The sequence below is a fragment of the Gouania willdenowi genome, chromosome 16, assembly GCF_900634775.1.
Source record: "Gouania willdenowi chromosome 16, fGouWil2.1, whole genome shotgun sequence".
Lineage (NCBI taxonomy): Eukaryota > Metazoa > Chordata > Actinopteri > Blenniiformes > Gobiesocidae > Gouania > Gouania willdenowi.
In genome coordinates this window covers 32,594,380-32,610,429 of record NC_041059.1, presented here as the reverse complement: position 1 = coordinate 32,610,429, position 16,050 = coordinate 32,594,380, and the positions used below count along the sequence as shown (strand labels likewise).

The window sequence follows — 16,050 nt, the reverse complement described above, 5'->3', positions numbered from 1 at the left end:
TATACTGTATTTATGAATGCACTTTATTATTTGTAGTTCTAATCATTAATTTGAAAAAAGTAATTAAATGATATAGAAACCATGTATCTAAATGTATTTGTGCTTTTATTCATTTTGATTTGTGTGTATTGTGTATGTATACAAACGTTATAAACAAGTACTGATATGTCTAAATGAGAGTTTGTAATAATCTAAAATGATGCGAAAAGAACATGTATTTGTATTGCATAGAATTAGTAAAATAACAGCTTGTGCCTCATTGCCTCTAGAAGCAGGAAACACACTGCACCTCAATGGCAGTAAAATAATCTGCATCTCTCTGATGCACTTTGATCATGACGAACAGTGGTGGACTTAGCATTTTGGGGGCCCAAGGCAAACTTTTGTGTAGGGGACCCTCCTGCTTGGCTGATCATGAAATATTTGGTATTTTAGGGGTCAAGCAACATTTAGTATGCTCATTTGTTTGGTAACATTGTATAACATTGAACAGTCTGCAACACATTTAAACGTGTGTGTGTTAACCATTTCATGTTAAGGCCCTGTTAGCACAACAACGTTTTGCTTCGGTTTTCCAAACTTGAATCAAACCATTTACAGCACATGTAACGCACACAGCTCAGAGAGCTGCTTTCTACATGTGACACACACACCTGCACAACGAGTAAAGAACGAGTCCTTTAAGCATTTTTAACGTCATCTATTCATGTACCATAGGACAGCCTCCATTCCCCCCTCAGCATCATGTGTGCCGCTTTCTTGCACAAATCAAAACACATCACCTGAACGTTCATGTACTGTGCAGCTTTCGAGTCGAGTACAACCAGTCTGTGTTAAAAAAATAGAAATTTAACCCAACCCTAGGTTCGGTCAAATACTGTATCTAAAACTCTAAGTAGGAGTGCAGCACTGTAACTATGGTAAAAATGTTGGTGAAGTAAATTAACACTTTATTGAAGAAGTTCAGTTAAATTCCAAAGACTGAGGCACACAAACAGTGAGTCTCTGAGGCTCTGCAGCCGCAGTACGCTGCCCATGACACAGAAAGTAGGGATAGACCTATATGGATTTTGTAGGGCCGATGCTGTTTTTGATTTTTTTTCTCATCGGCCTTAGCTGATGACCGATACAGATTGCCGATTTTCTTGAACTGGTATTTGGAGCCGATACTACTTTTGCTCTCTGAATTTACATCATAAGAATTACACAGTGATGGTAACAAATGGTACGAGTCTCAACTTTTAAAAAAGGAGCATTTATTGAAATTAACAACAGTAAGGTAGAACGACAACAAGTACAAAATATTTAACAAATATTAAAAACAGGTAATGTGGAACAAGAAAATGTAAAAAAATGTTTTTGCTCTCTGTAAATAATGCGGATCGGCGAACGCAGCAGCCCGCATCGGCCAATTCCGATACACATAAAAAACGTAAAAATTGGCCGATAATATCGGCCGGCCAATGTACTGGTCTATCACTCACAGAAAGGTTTCCAGTTCACACGTAGACGGAGAGGGAAGCGTTTTCAAAAACTTCTACTCTGGAGCCTGTTTTTAAAAAAATAAAAAGTTAGCTTTGCTTCGTCTTCCTAAGACATGAAGTGGTTCCCGCCTCTCATTCACATTCTCTTGCATTGTTCCGCTGCCAACGTGATGACGTAATAGGAATAGTCTATTATCGTGCTGAGCAGGAGGAGCGTGAATCTAGACTCTATATTTGAAAAGGCGCTTTTGAATATTGTGTCATTTTTATCTCCTTATTTATTACAAACAACAACAAAAACTGTGAGGTATCAAAATTGAGAGTGGGCTCTTGGGAGCCCCTACTAGTTGGGGGCCAAAGGCAACTATTGGTAAGTCCGCCTCTGATGACAAAAGAAACAGAAGAAAAAGAAGCCTGACATACATTATCCTCAGCAGCACACACACACACACACACACACACACACACACACACACACACACACACACACACACACACACACACACACACACACACACACACACACACACACACAGCTAACTGGTGACTCTGAGACCTCAGAAAGCGTCAGGAACCCTCACCTGGCGTGTGTGTGTGTGTGTGTGTGTGTGTGTGTGTGTGTGTGTGTGTGTGTGTGTGTGTGTGTGCGTGTGTGCATGCGTGTGTGTGTGTGTGTGTGCATGCATGTGTGTGTATGTAATGCTAACTTATGGACTTCTCTGCTGTAACATCTGTCTCCAGGTGTTTTCCTGTCTCCAGATGTTACAGCAGATGTTATTGTCTCTGGTCAGTGTCATCACTTCCTGTGTTGGTGTCTCTGTGCTGGCTCCGCCTCCTCCCTGGCTTTTATTTAAAGCCTGTAAATGCTTTGCTGAGTGCACTTGGCAGCAGGCCTGATCTATTCATATTTAAGATATTTACTCAAGAGGCAGGGCTACGGATAACGTTTAGTGCATAAACGCCTCGGGGCAAACAAAATGCCATGCTGCTTTAGTTGTGCTTGACAGTGAGGATTTATCTCTGCTAACTGTATGATGATTATTTCAGATTCCACTGATATCAGGATGAAAGTATTTGTGTTCGTGAACGCTCTGAGGGGTCAGCACACACTCCTCAGTCTGTGGAATGTTGGAATAGTGTGCACAGATGGAGCTGTTTGTTCAGGTTACAGCAGCTGGGATGCTAATGCTAATGCTCTGCTTTTGGCATCTGGATCAAGTTCTCTGCGCTTGTTTATAATAAGTCATCACTAAGAAGAAAGATTTACAGTAAAACAGGGCTTTACCATAGAAAGTAGCACATCAGTCAGCTTCTTCCTGCATAAAATAACAGACAGAACAGTACAGACCAACTGACTGTGGACTCATTAACACTTCATCACTACACTCATAAAGCCTCAACACAGACAGAGACGTGTGTGTGCGTGCGTGTGTGTGTTGGTAAATTCCAGCAGGTTGGAGAAGCTCTTCTGCTGGTGAACGATGTCGTGCAGAATCTGTCACAGACACTCTTTGCTCCGTCTGTAGCTGCAGGTACAGATACACATGCAGGCAGGGCTGCCCATTTATGTCTTTACTGGTGGATGCTCACTAGAGGTGTGCGAAAAACTCAGAATCTATCTAAAAATATCAATAATATCGATACCAACATTGGTATTAGTATTGAATGATACCGGTGTAAAAAGATTGATCTGTTTAGTTTTCTCTTCTGTGCACACTGACTTCTGCGGTTTCAACAAAGAGCGACCTGTATGTCTGTGTCTGTCAGTGCTGTTGCTCAAGTTTAAGTTGTGTAAAAGGCTGTAAGACAACAGTGTAATACTACAAAATGTATAAGCATATGAAAAATCATGCGGAACATTGCCCAGAGATACAGAAACAGAGAGAGAAAGAGATTAATAGTCTAGGTTTATAACAGTGTTTTCAAATCCTAAAAACTAGCAAAATAAATAAAGCCTGCATTACTGTGTTCCACAACAGCCGTATGTAATTTGTGAACATAGTGAATAATGGGGGTGATAGAAAGCTCACACACAGATCATGACAATGTTTAAATAGCTTTTTTCTACCTAAAACCTGCAGCTCACATTAGATCAAACTGTGTATTTTTTCCCTGAGCGTAAATGAGATGACTGATCTGTCACTGTGTGGGAATACTGAGAGTTTTTCCTCTGCGTTTGTTTCCCTGAGCGAATGCTGCTGTTTGTGCATCTGATGTCAAAGCTGGTTTTTCTATGTGTGCTCAGATGTGTCACATCATGAAGAGAAGAAGTTTTTTTGGTTCAGTCCTCCAAAGGTAAATGTCATGTTTTCTCTGATTATGTGCAGGGCATTATTAAAATTTGTTTTAAAGATTATTCGACAGTTTTCCTTGTTAACCTGATGTAAAGAGAAAGTCGTGCTTTCACGTTAACCCAAAGACACTACAGGGAGTGTTGTCCTCAAAGTTTGTCTAAACCATGTGATTTAGTGCCAGAGGAGGCAAAAGTCTTCAGTACTCAAATAAAAGTATAGAGACTTGAATAAAAAATAAAAAAAAGTTTAAAGTAAAATAAAAAAAAATAAAAAAACATGCTGCTAAACGTACTTAAGTAAAAAGTAAAAAAAAATGTCCCTTCAATAATAAGACAAATTGCATCTTTTTTTTTTTTTTTTTTTTTGAGAACTTGTAGAAATCTGGTACATGGAGACAAGTTACTGTAAATCTCTTTCCTTTGAACACTTGGATAATTCAGTTTTCAAAATAAATACCATTTGTAAATAAAATGTGTCAAGAAAAAAAAAAGTGCAAATTGTACACAAAAGGGACTTACAGGCGTGCATGGGTTGTTTTAACTCTCTTTTTAATCTGCATAACCAAGAAACACATATATCAGCAGCACCGTCTATTTAACACAGGCGATTGGCTCAGATTCTCCCGTCTTTACCTGAGCACCCAGAGGACCCCTGTCGCCACTTAGCTGGCCCTGATGCTGCCTGTGTGATCCTTCGCTTGGTAACCATATTTGCAGTCCAGTATAAACAGTGTTTGAACTAGATGTAGTGTGCTGCTCGTCATGTTTATAACCCACAACAGACCATTCTACATGCGCACGCACGGATGTGAATACGGGTTGAAATGTGTTCGATCTTTAACAGCTTTTAGAACTTTAGCTTAACCTCACTAAATTTGGTCCTCTGAGACTTATACATTTCAAAATTTTTGCTCTCTAACGCGCTACGCGATCCCCCTACGCTGGGAAAAATTCCTGGTGAGAACCCTGAGCGCATTTTTAAAATGTAATAAGAAAGTACAGATATTTGTTTATAAAAGTAAGGAGTAAAAGTGAAAAGTTTCCCAAAAAAATAAATACTTAAGTAAACTACTTAAGTACAGTTTTTACTTGTCACTTTTGGTTAGCGCTGGGCCGAATGTGGCCCACAAGCTCCTGTTTGAACCACCCACTGCTCTGTGCTGGAGTAGCAGTGGAAGTATGATGGATGGTTTTATTTTTAGCTAGTCTGGTTGAACTCTTCTAAATAAACCCAGACGTATGGCAGCTGCTGTTTGTAGGTGAAGGGCCTCAGAAATGTTTGAATCCCTGAAAACAATCACATTGGCATCAGGCAGGAATGTGCTGGAAGAGGCTCACAGATGACTGACAGTGCATGAATGACATCATCTTGGTTTTCAGTCAAATTCTCTGCTTGTTTCTTCTCTGCATAAAAGATGTGAAGAACCTGTGAACACAAGAACGAGACAAGCTCAATGAGCAGGAAGAAAGATAGAAATAGTGCTTAGATTTAAGAATACTAACACAGTGCCTGTAAGAAGTATGCATTCATATAGTGGGAGAAGCTTAAGTAAAGTTGTCAGTTATGGCCAAATGAGTATGTGTTTTAAGGTTGGATGTACAAGGAGGTGTACTCTGTACTCTGTGGTGTCTTAAAGGGGTTTATTTGTGAGTGCAAAGTAAAATAGCGTGTGCGATTTCCCTGGTTTAATTCTATGGGACATGTGCATGATTAATGTGTTTGTTTTTTACAAATTTTTTTATTTTTTCGTTTGGTGTATTTTTCTGTAATGTATGTTTTTAGGAGTCATCATGTGTATTTTTGTATCTGTCTGTTCTCTTTTTGTGCATTTTTTTGTATCATTATAGTTGTTTTGTTGCCATTGTAGTGTGATTCTGGAGTCATTTTGTGTATTTTTTTAAATCTTTTTAGGTGTCGTTTTGTGCATTTCTGTTGTAATTTTTAGTTGTGTGTATTTTGAGTCATTTTCATATTTTTGTTTTCGCTTGGTGTATTTTTCTGTAATGTATGTTTTTTTAGAGTCATTTTGTGTGTTTTTGGAGTCTTTTTGTGTATTTTTTGTGCATTTCTTTTGTAGTTTTGTAGCCTTTTGTGTACTTTTTGTATAAATATTGTTTAGTTTTTTGTTTTATTTTACTCATTTAGTATATATTTATTATAAATACCTTATGTGTGGTGAGGGCGTGTTTTGACGTGTGTGTGTGCGTGCGTGCGTGTGCTACCTCCCCCTTCTCCTCACACACGCACGCATGAGCGTATGCACATAATCCGTCACAGGTTGTTGAGAGATAAAAAAAGAGACCCGGAAGTACCACCAAAAATAAACGTTTTGCAACACCAAAGTCGCAACTCTCTCTCTAAACGGCTCTGTGTGCATTCAGCATGTACATCCCGGCACTCGCACACACACGCGCATCAGCCGTGTGTGAGCGTGTGTGTGTCTTTACATTATAGCTGCTAGCATCTTAACACAGAATAATATAACAAGAAACACTCACCCTTGCACAGAACAAATGATTATCGTAGTGGAGAAGTGTTGTGGACCGATCCGCTCACAAAAATGTTACATTACTCTGTCTAAAGAAGCAGCAGTTTGTGATAAGGTCGGCTATTGGCCGTCTGCACAGCCACCGCCCCAGAGGAAATGGAGTCGGTGACCAGCAATTTAAATAAAGTTTAATTTTAAATAACCATGAAATATTAAAAAGCCTCGAAATATTATCTTAAAAAAACTTTAGCAGTACAAAATCGTTTTTAATATTGACTTTCTTTTTTAAACCCAAACAAACTGCGACACAGTGACGTCATCAAGCCGGAACCGGAAGTTTTGGAACACCAAATTACTCCAAAATAACGGATGCACACACTTGTGGTATTTGGAAGCCCTTGAAAAAGTTTCAGGTCGAACTCATACCGTGTCGAGGAGATATTTGCTCCACACACACATGCACACAGAAATTTGATGCTTTATAGATAAATATGAAGTGTGGTGCAACGTTTGCACTCTATGGGCCCTATTCTCCGGCCTGGACTTAGCACCTTTTTTGCGTGCCTGCAGTTACGAGCTTCTCTCCTGCACATGTTCTGCGGTCCAGGTTCCTGACACGCCCACCATGTGTAAATCAACCAAAAGCACGTAGTCTGTCAATGAAGGCGGTCTGAAGCTAAGAAGGCGGACTGGGGCATGATGTCATTTTTTTGAGGCTATCTAGAAATCACGGAACATGGAGTTTTCTCAACACTTGTAAATGTCATTGAAATCCGTGAAAACAATAAAGTGCACTTTTAATTTGAAACGCCTTTGTTGATGAATTGAAAATTGTATTTATTTGACCGGGACAGCACACATTAATGAACAATCATATCCGCAAATTGTATATGTGCCACATTATAGAAAAACTGCTATCTGTTTACATAACCTTTTAAATAAACAATGTAACAGGTTGATTTGATCAGATTATTGCAGTTTGAGGATTGGACACATTTTTCTATTCACAGTTAAAACCTCTCTTTTTCCCCCTCATATTAACAACAGAATAATGTCTGTTTGTGTGGAAAGCATGATTTTATTAACTCCTTCCATTCCTGCATTCAGAAATGATCAGCGCGCATCAGTTGTCATCATCATCATCATCATCATGTCTGTCATCAATGTTTCACTTGTTATTTACTCTTGTACTGTGATCGAACTGTGGCTTTTTTATTATTATTATTGTTATTATTATACATATATTTTATATAGCACTTTTCTGGGTACTCAAAGTCGTCTACGTTATACACAGTGTTAAAATAGTTGAACATCAGTCTGACAGCTGTCAGAGTTTCATTGTAACAAGCTACAGCAGTCACATGGCACACAGCTGATAAGCTCCATGACGCACCCCCTTCCAGTACTAGGAGTTGGGGGCACGGGTAAAATATAATTAAAAGTAACACATTTTGTACTGTCTAGAACTGGTAAATGTGAACATATTAGTAATGCTGATGGTCAATCCTTTGACGTGGTTGTGTGACTCCCACCACAATGATAGATTATTTCCACGAGTCTCTTCTCCAGTATTATGAGTGTGTGTGGCTTCAAATGTAACAAAGTCCAAACTTCTAGCGCAATATAACGTTTCACCTTCTTGAGGCGCTGCACTTCCAGGATTAGAAGGGCGTAAGAGGAAAAGGACTTAAAGGTGCAGTCTGCAACTCTTAGAAAAGTGACTTTTTGTCATATTTGCTAAAGCTGTCACTATGTAAGGACAGCTTTACATCAAACTAGTAGTTTGTGTGAAAAAACAGGCTCATTGAGTCCCACCTGCTGCTCCTGCAGCCATTGGCAGATTTCCAGAATGCACCACGACTGAGCAAAAAGAACCAATCAGAGCCAGGATTGTGTTTGATGGACTGTCTGACAGGTGTTGCTCACAAGCCCCGTTCATTTCCCAGAGCTAGAGCTCCGTCTTTTTTACAATGTATGGTCTGGAGGAGCCCTGGAATGGACTGGCGCCCTGTTCAGAGTGTACGCCCGCCCAGCGCCCAATGAGAGCCAGAGATTGGCACCGGCAGACCCCAGAGACCCTGAAAAACAGGAATAAGTGGGTCTGAAAATGGATGGATTTGATGGATGGAAGGTCTGGAGGAGTAGAAGATGGAATTAGTGACTTTTCTGCTTGAAAGGCAATTACTGCTGCTTGATTTACATTATGTTTGATTTGTAATTGTTACACTAGAACTCTGTGGTGCATGTGTTCATGTGCGTGCAGCAGCCTCCGTGTGGCTGCTGTAAGTGACACTGTGTTGTTGCTGCTGCTGAGGTTTGTGCATATAGAGAGAGAGAAGCGCTGCAGTAATATGCTTTTAACATAGCATGTTATAATACTGTGATGTTGCTGTCTGGCTAATGTTAGCTTGTTAGCTCCTTTGAGGGATGGACTTTGGAAAGTTTGGAGGCAGGGCAAGAGAGCAGCGGGGAAGGAGGGAGGAATCTGAGAGTCGCGGATTGCACCTTTAAGCAGACGGGAAAATACGCATAAAGCCAGAATGAATGGGAACACCCACATTTCAGGGCTGCTCCACCCACAGTGCATAACTGGGATGGAGGCGCTTAGTGACTGATTAAAGTACACGGGGAGAATAGCGGTCAGCCAAAAACAGCGTTGCTGCACAGCTTTTTTGACTCACGCGCATGGCAGAATAGACCCCCTATGTGAGCATTAGTTAATTTAATTCATTTATTAACGTTAGCATGATGTTGCAGCATTAAAGAACTTTATGCAGCAAAAGACTCCTACTTTAGTTTCCTGTTTTCTTGCACTTTAGTGAATCTTGTGGAATCTTCATGTTTTCAGCTGCTTCAGAGATGTTCTCCTCAATGTTCTCAATAAACATTAGTTGCTGATCATGTGACCTCAGATCACAGTTTTGTGGCTCCTTTGTGATAACAGTTTTTGACCATCACTGTTCCTGTGTGTTCATTGGAGTCCTGTCTGTTCTCCTGCACTCCTTCTTATTCTGTGTGTAGTTGCAGAGGCAGATTGCCGTCATCCGCTCTGACATCCAGTGCCTCAGGCGCCATCGGGCGACGTGCAGGCTGCGTTCTTTTCCAATCTTGTTCAGACAGAAGTAAACACCGATGAACTTATTACAGGTCATAGATGATCCTTTTCATCAGTTAGTAACAGAAGGTAAACCTGACATCTATGATCATCTAAAAGTTAGGGCTGAAAGCTTATCTTGTTAATTACGATTAATTAAGTTGAGAAAAAAAAAAATGCAGTTAATCGTTTCTTTTTCTTTCTTTTTTTTACACACTCCCAACAGCATGTAACCTTTCTTATTGCACAAGTTTCCAGTACACGAATAATACTGATGCACAGACAACACAAGAAATGGGAGAACCCGAGGAGAAGTCGATCCTGTGCTTTGTGGGTGTCAATTTTAATTAAAAAAAAAAAAAAAACACCGGATGACAAACAAATGCCCAGTTGTGTGCAAGAAAGAGTTTGCCGATCACTGGAGCTCTTCCACTTCAATGCTAAACATGTAGCAGCTAGCACGGACAGCAGTCCTAGACCAAACAGGCAGTGTCACCAATCCACACTGGACAAGATGACAGGGTCCAGAGCCAAAATGCATAAGTCCATGACTGACAAATTAACTGACTAAATGATTGTAGTGGACAGTCAACCAATCTCTGTGGTAGAGGATGTGGGTGGGGCTAAAAGCGGTTCAACAGATAGCATTGTCTGACCCAACTTATGAACTGCTATGTAGAAAATGATTTCAAACGAAATTAATCAGCTTCAACAGTTGGTCTGTTTATTTCATGCCACAGATATTCTTACTATTTTTGCACTGTTCAGTTTGCACTTCTCTGGAATGTTCTGTACTAAGTGCTGTTTTTTGTTTTAATACACAAAATACATTTGTTTTAGAAAGTTTACAAAAAATCTGGAAAGCATGGATATAAGTTTGTGCTTTGTGAACAATGCAATCATAATACGCTTTATTCTTATTGCACATTATGTTAGCACTAAGTGATGAAAATGAACTTCAAGCTAATTTATTTTCATTTATTCAGGCATATATTGTTAGTGATTATTTTAGATTAAGCCAGATTAATTCATTACAAAGTCTCTAATTAATTAGATTTTTCTTTTTTTTTTTTTAATTGAATCTCACCTCTAGTAAAAACATGTTAAAGTCTTACTTTACATTGACGTGTGGCGCCAGCAACTTTGTGCAAGTAAACAGAGAAGAAAGCTTTCGCGACCCAAAGTTTCTAAAGCCTCAGAACTTTTTAGGAGTGACATCACTACCGCTGATATTCACCCAATTTTTCGACTACAGAAATAATAAGTTTGTTGCAGCTCTAGTGTGCACCACTGCGTGTCGCAGAGATGAACAGTTTTTGCACAAAAGCAGACACTTATTTCTGTTTCACAAAAGCTTTCAATAATCATCGTATTAGTTTTAATGCTTTACATCTGAATCCATCCAGAGCTTTTGTCTTTTTCACTTTGTGACAATAAGTGTTCATTTAACTTTTTTCTTTGGTCAGTTTATGAGAAGTTTAAATGATGTAGACACTTTAAAGTAAGGAACAATTTATCCCTGAGGTCAGTGAGTAGAAACTAGAATGTTCTTGAGTGTGCTGCTGCTCACACTAACAACTTGAACTGGATTTTTCTCTTTTATCCTGATTTGCGATGTGTCAGCGTGCATGTTTTTGGACATGTTAAACATCTTCATGATAATTACCAGATTTGGAAATTAACATCTTCTCAACCTTCAGTCTTGACACATTTCATCACACATATTTATTGCTTGTTCAGTCCTTCTCACACGCTTTAATTAACACTAGGACAACACTACATGTTGTCCTATCATCCCAAGGACTCACATACTATAAAATAATGATGAAACTGCAAATTGAATTCCTCATCAATATATATATATATATATATATATATATATATATATATATATACTGTATATATATATATGAGCTCTGCTGCATTCTGATGGTCACACATCTAATAAACAGCTCAGAGCTCTGCTGCACCTCCAATCCATTTTTAAATGAAAGTTATGTCAAGTTGCTTGTGTAAGATTAATGTTGTTAGGAAGTCAAACTGGTTCAGCATAAAGAGCTTAACATTTTTCACAGGTTTGATAAATTAACTAACTAAGGATATAGTGTTGCTGTCTGTGAATCACTCCACTGTGTCACAGTAACACATATTGAACACAACAGGTCAGACTCATCACTCACTATACACAACCATAAAGCCTATTATTGTAGGGCCCTATATAATCCATTTTTTTTTCCAAATTTCATGTTTTCCACATAAATTTTTTTGTTTTTTTTTTTTAGAAATATTTAATTTTTTATTTTTTTTTTCACAGCAAGAAGGTCCTGGGCTCAAGCTCTGGGGGTGGACACTTGGGTCTTTTCTGTGTGGAGTTTGCATGTTCTCCCCGTGCTGCCTGGGTTTCCTCCAGGGTTTTTCCCACAATCCAAAAACACGAGTGTTAGATTGATTGGAGTGAGTGTGAGTGGTTGTTTGTCTGTCTCTGTGTTTCCCTGCGATGGCCTGGTGCCCTGTCCAGGGTGTACCCCTACCTAGCGGTCAGTCTGAGCCGGAGACCCTGAAAAAGGACAATGTGGGTCTGAAAATGGATGGATGGAACTATAATTAAACAAAAATGTATGTCAAAATAGAAATTTAATTTAAAACCATGTGTTTAAAAGGTAGATATAAGTTGTACTGACATGGATTTTTCAGACTGCTCCTTTTTAATTCTTTTTTATATGTTATATAAAGATGTATGAGAGCAGCATTAATGTCACTTAATTTCCCCTCAGGGATCAATGGTTTCCTGAATCTGAGCAGGTTTATTAAGTTTATCAACATAATTTAAATTAACCTAATTTAATTAGGTTCTCCTCATTAATAACATTAACCTCATTTAAATTATCCTGATGAAATCATTCCAGACCGTAATGATTAGACAAAATGAATTGACACGAGGATGCATCAGTTATTTCACCACTAGTGGTCAGAATACTTGACAGTATTAGAAGCTATCGAGATATCAATAACCTACAATGTTTAAGGAACTGATCTGTTCTGTATTTTGGAGTGAGTGATGAGTTGCATATTTCTTTGGTCGTCTTAGTCGGTGTTCCAGGTGGCCGCTTCAACATCTTGTTAAGCTCAGGACCGGGAGGCGGTGCATCGAATGAGCGGTCCTCCAGAGAAACGTTCCTTGCCTCACGATGATGGCGTTTCATCCACATTCTGTCCATTTTTCCATTCAACAGTTGATTACGTTTTCATTGGTCGATTCTGCAATTTTGTTAACGTGGAAATCATAGGGCCCTACCTTTGGAATGTAGCTGTCGTATAACGTTAGGCAAATATTTAGTCACATGATGCAAAAAGTAAAAAAAGAAAAAATAGAAAAGTTTTGAATGCTATTTATTAACAGTGGGTGGGACATCTGCTCTACCTGTTTTCATTTGATAAATTCTCAGCAGGAATAAAATGGCTCATCTACAATTGGTTCATTTAATGTTTCCTGATTGGCTAAACCTTTACTGTAAACCCACCCAGTGATGCTGCACTGACTCCGTTAGGATTTAAAATCGTATCTTAATGTTTTATGACCATCACAAAATAAATCTGGGTCATTCCATGGTTTAGAAGCAGTAATCAGTCAATGCAAAAATGACATTTTTAATAGGGATGGGCGATATTAATGGGCTAGTGAGAAGAGGTCCTTACTTTGAATGGTGTAATATCCTCCGCCCATGCTACATATAGTAGCTAGGACTACCTGCAGCGGACGGATACGTTTCACCAGTCAATCAGGATTGGTGTAATGAGATTGTGCTTCTGACAGATGACGCAGGAGCGTGCATCCCATAGCGATACATCTCACTCATAATACTCAGAGAACTGGGGTTATGTGAATAACCTAATTATTTTAGTTAAATTGTAATTGTCAATTTTTATCATTTTCATGGAAACTCATCACAGACCACTGCCTCCTATGGTTGTGACTTACTTACAGCCCGACTGTGCATGGTCAGACTGAATTGTCCCACTTCATAATGAGTGTATTTCATTGTAAAATGTTTTCCTGGGAAGAGTTGTAGTGAGAGAAAAACAGCTGCAGAAGACTTTAAAACTCTGGTCTTCTTTTCACTTATGCAATGCCTGCACGCTGCTGCCATCTGAGCCGCTCACTTACTGTGGCCAGCGTTGCATAACAGAAGGAAGTGACAGGCAGAGTTCACACAATAACATGCTCTGTGCCAGTGTAGTGTTGTTCACAGTGGTGCAGGAGGCCAATGGAGCACAACCGTCACAGCACTTAGACCCTGTTGTTGCTTTGGTTATACAATGACTCAGCATTGTTGCTACTCTACATGTGTGCACGCTGCAGTTCTTGGTGCTTTACTTTAATGATGGGAACTAGGTATGTTTGCAAAGCCTTTGATGGTCCTCATGTGGCAGGATGAAGTTTTACTGCCCCATAGCAGCACTGACTTCTCCTCCACTTCATGTTGTTAATGCTGTGGGAGAGGATGTGAGTTCTGCTGCGATGACAGCTTTGTATCATTAAAGAAAATCATGTGACCATGATTTAAGCACTATTAACTGACTATGAATGCACAACTTTTCAACTTTACATTTTATGTCTCTTTAAGGAGAGAACAAAGAGTTTGTGTGCTTTCAAAATGTATGTTTTTCTGTCCTTTTTGTTGTCACTTTGTGTATTTTTTGTTGTTTTAAACATGTTCTTGTTATTTGTTATTTTGTGTATTGTTTTGTCATTTTGTGTGTCATTAGAGCCGTTTTGTGTTATTTTGTGTAATATTTTTTGTTATTTTGCAAATTTTTCTATTGTTATTTCTATTGTCATTTGGTGTGTTTTGAACTGGTGGTCAGTAATGAAGTAAACTTACTTAAGTAATGTACTTTAGGAGTATTTTGATTATCTGTACTTAACTTGAGTGTGGTTCATCCTAGTTCTACCAAACCTTTAACATGTCAGGCTCGTCAATGCACGAGCCAATCAGAGAGAGGCAGGTGGTGTTGAGTTGACTTTGGCAGATTTTAACCCTGAGAAGGATGAAGATCCTCCTCCTGAGCATCTATGGATGTATTTTAGGACCATGTTCAAGGTTTTTAAAACTAAAAGCAGTAATTTAATGATTACAGTATAAAGATGAACTACACATTGCAGTTTAGTGATATTAATGTACCTCATGAAGTTTAAATGTTATTCCAAGTAATAGAAATATATCTTTTGTTAATAATACAGTTGTTGGTTAAATTAGTTTTTGTCAAGAAAAACAGTTGTATTGATGAATGCAGCTCTTATTAAATTATTTGTATTAATGTTTGATGTGGTTTTATTAAAGACAAACCTAAATGTTATAGTTGTTCATCAAACACCACAGTGTTATTCAGTTTTAGTTGTACAACAGTATTTTAAACATGAAACATTGAGAATCAGTGTTTTCTTTATTTTTACAATTTTGATGATGAAAATTATGTTGAAAAATGTTCATTTCTTTCATTATTTAAATAATTATTTATGCAAATACTTCAGTACTTTCACTTTAGTAATATTTTGACTGAGTTACTTTTACTTGTAATGGAGTCGGTGGAGATTGCCGCGTCAGACCAATCACAGAAATTTTGTATGATTGTCCATTTATTCTATCATGAATTAATATTGTATACTCTGTTCAGTTTCACTTTACTAAGGTACAAACCTTGTCTGTGCCTCTGATGCTGCGTTCATACAGCTCAGCCTACATCATAAGACAATATTTGAATTTTATACAGCCTGTATTATCTAACAGGACTGAGGCTTTCTGCGTCGCCACAGAATACATGAACAAATTCATGAATTAATTGAAAATCTATATGTTTCCTAAAGGATGTCATTGAGTAAATGAAAGGATTGATGTCTAAATATTTTCTCTCTGTCAGCTTCACATCAGATCCACACAGTGATGTGTTCACAGAATAATCCTCCTTTTATTGGGCAGATTGTTTTTTAAGAGAACTGATTGGTCAGAAGGAAGGACTTTCAGATCCTAGCCAGAACAAAACCAGGTTAGGTGCTCAGATTTGATCCACATGTTTACCTGGTTCCGACCAAGTTATCCGTTCAGCTTAAGTTATCATGGATTTACCCCGATAACAAGTTAAACAGCGTTGTAGTATAGGACACACAGAAAAATCCTTTAAGTTAGCACGATGAAAGGAAATCCAGCTTCGTAGTACAGGCCCTTTGTGTTTTTGTTGTTTTTGTATGTCTTTTGTTATTGTTGTGTGTGTTTTTGGAGCCATTTAGTGTAATGTTGTGTGTTTTTGAAGTTATTTTGAATATTTCTCTGTGATTTAAAAAAATATTCTGTTTCGATTAGTTTTTTTTTTTTTTTTTTTTATAATTTTATTTATGAAATGCAAGTCACAGATATAACTGTATACAAAAGCGTACAATTTCTTTTCTTTGGACAAAAAAGACAAAAACTTGATCCAAACAAAACAAAGAAAGCCCCGCCCTCCCCTCACCCCAAACCCCTGAGCCTCTTAAATAATTACCGTGCAAATATGACTACAAAATAGATTTGAAAAAGTACATACACATATATACACTTACCTCTGCACAGCACATACACCCCCACATATACACATGTCCACACATATTTAAGTGCACATGTGCAGCTACACATCTACACATGAACCATGCATGTG

General features: G+C 38.4%; 1 protein-coding gene across 1 annotated transcript in view; it reads left to right on the top strand.

Moving 5' to 3' along the window:
• tgfb2 (transforming growth factor, beta 2) overlaps positions 1-16,050 on the top strand; it is a 77,955-nt gene that overhangs the window by 1,407 nt on the left and 60,498 nt on the right. The window lies entirely within an intron of this gene.